Source organism: Marmota marmota, unplaced genomic scaffold (assembly GCF_001458135.2).
Source record: "Marmota marmota marmota unplaced genomic scaffold, marMar, whole genome shotgun sequence".
Taxonomy (NCBI): domain Eukaryota; kingdom Metazoa; phylum Chordata; class Mammalia; order Rodentia; family Sciuridae; genus Marmota; species Marmota marmota.
This window is the reverse complement of record NW_026000005.1, coordinates 51,224,494-51,226,822: the sequence shown is the minus strand read 5'-3', so window position 1 is coordinate 51,226,822 and position 2,329 is coordinate 51,224,494. Positions and strand designations below refer to the sequence as shown.

General features: G+C 52.7%; 1 protein-coding gene across 39 annotated transcripts in view; it reads right to left on the bottom strand.

Moving 5' to 3' along the window:
• Nucleotides 1-2,329, bottom strand: part of Lrrfip1 (LRR binding FLII interacting protein 1) — a 71,570-nt gene that overhangs the window by 26,830 nt on the left and 42,411 nt on the right. The gene's annotated exons all lie outside the window — the stretch shown is intronic.

Genomic DNA, 2,329 nt, shown 5'->3' with positions numbered 1-2,329 from the left:
TTTTTTTTTGGGGGGGGGGGCGGGGGGCGAGGGGAGGGCCCTTTGTTCTGCATTTTCTCTCTCTGGTATTTGTAAAAATACCAAACAAGGAATTAAAAAGCCCTAAAACCATAGTGGCTCATTCTATAAACAAACAAAAAAGTCTTTGCTCTGAGGTGTGCAATGGACTCAGAATGTGAAAATGGGGGGTATTTTTTAAGTGGAGACCATGTAGGAAAAATATTTTAAATTAAGCTCTCAATGAAAGATAGAAAACGCATACTTAACTAATCTTTGTTCAGCATATCACAGCAAATTCCACTTTGTTTTCCAAATTAGAAGGGACACACGGATGTCCCAGTGTTCCTCAACACCAGAAATTAACATAGAGCCCAGGGGGACCCAGTTCAGGCCCAGGGAGCCGTCACACCACCAGCTCCCACTAGGTGGCAGCCTGGGCCAGGTCTGGGGTCAGGTCAGAGAGAAGCTGTCATGTGGCTGTGCCCTTCCCATAAAGCCCCTGGCACAAAAGGGAGAGTCAAACAGATGGAGCTCTTTTTGCATAAAACACAACTTTTATCTCTGAAAAATCAGAGAATTTTAAAAGCATTCATGGTTGCTGCAGGACCTGGGCTGAGGATGGACCCAGGACCCCTGCAGAACCTTTGCTCTCCCATGGTGTCCGACACTGGAGGTCAGTGTGGAAAGGCACACCAATCAACAGGGGTGTGTGCACCTTCCATGTCACCACTGACAGGCAGGGTTGAGAACTACTGGACAGAGCCCCTCCTAAAGAGATTTCAGTGGAAGTTCAGTTCACAGCTGAACTTCCTTTCAAAAACAAGTGCCCTAGAGCAGCACACGGAGTGATCTAGGAATCCCCTTTGCTCAGCAACCAGATGAGGCCCCTTCACAGGCTTGCCTGGGCATGGCGAGGGCCACAGCGCACCGGCTCGCCCACTCACCAGAGTCAGAACGGTTGTGGGCGCCTGTCCTCACACACAGAGACCCCAGCAGAAGGACCAGGCATAGAGGGGACCTTTTCTCACGGTGTCCCACTCTCAGCCAGGCCACACCAACCCCAGGAGGGAAACAGGATCACTGAAGCAACGTCCCTCAAAACAAAGTGACAGCAGCAGACACCACTCAAGAAACATTCATTTCAGGGCAATTTGAATGGTGAGGTCTCCCATGGGGCGGGGAGAGTCTGGGTTTTATATCCAATAGAGTTCACAATATCCTGGGCACTCACCCTGGAACTCCAGGTCCAGTGCCACCTGTCCCCGCCTGAATCTTCACACAATGACCTTTGTTTTTCTAGTTCAAATGGGCAGAGACCCGAGTTCACCACACGTTTTCTCTGAATAAATGAAGTGACACATGGGTCCAGGCTCCACTGGGGACATTCCTGATGGATGTTTCAGAATCGAGGAGCTTTGTGGTGCAGATGTGCTGGCCTCACCAGAGTCCCTCGGCTCGGTGTGGTCCAACCTGGGTCCTGAACACCCAGAGTCCCGCCTCTCCATGCTCCTGCCTCTCCCCTGGCAGCCTGTGCTTTTCATTTGATAGTGTCTGTCTGCCCCAGTCTGTGTGTCCCATGAGGGCAGGGGCGGGTCTTCACTGGCTGACACTCTGGCCCTATGCCCGGAACATTCCAGGTGCTCAATCAATACCCAAATCACAGCTTCCTCAAGGGCATGCTGGAGAGGCAGAAAACCTGGCACCTGTGCAGAGTGGGAAATCGTGGGAGTGAGGAGCGGCAGTCCCTCTGGGATGGGGTGGCACCTCCCTGCTTCCTCAGGGACCGCAGCCCCGGGGTACCAGCTTCAGGTCCTGACCCTGGTGGTAGACTCTGGGCACCGAGGCACTTTCATTTCCTTGAGGTGGGACAAGCATCATTTGCTTCATTCTGTACCTTCTCTTGTGGTCTGCACTGCCCCCTGGACTCCCACCCTGCCTTCCTGTCTGATGGGTGAGGCAAGCTCACTGGTGCATGTGCATCTTCCAAACCTGAGTGGGGTCCCTGCAGAGCTTCAGGGCTGCCCTGCCCCGACTTCCCAAGAAGCACCCTGGACCCACCCTGAGGAGACCAGGCCAGGGATCATTTCCACAGCATGATGGTGTTGCCTGGACACCTCCAGCCAGCAGAAGCAAATCAACCAGGCCTTTCTGGGGTGGCTATTCCTAAGGGTGTCACTATTCTTTCCATGTGCAGCTCAAGAAAGTTGATGTGAGAGCTGGGGATGTGGCTCAGTGGTTAAGTGCCCTGAGTTCAATCCCCAGCACCAAAACAAAACAGAAAAAAGAGAGAGAGAGAGAGAGAGAGAGAGAGAGAGAGAGAGAGAGAGAG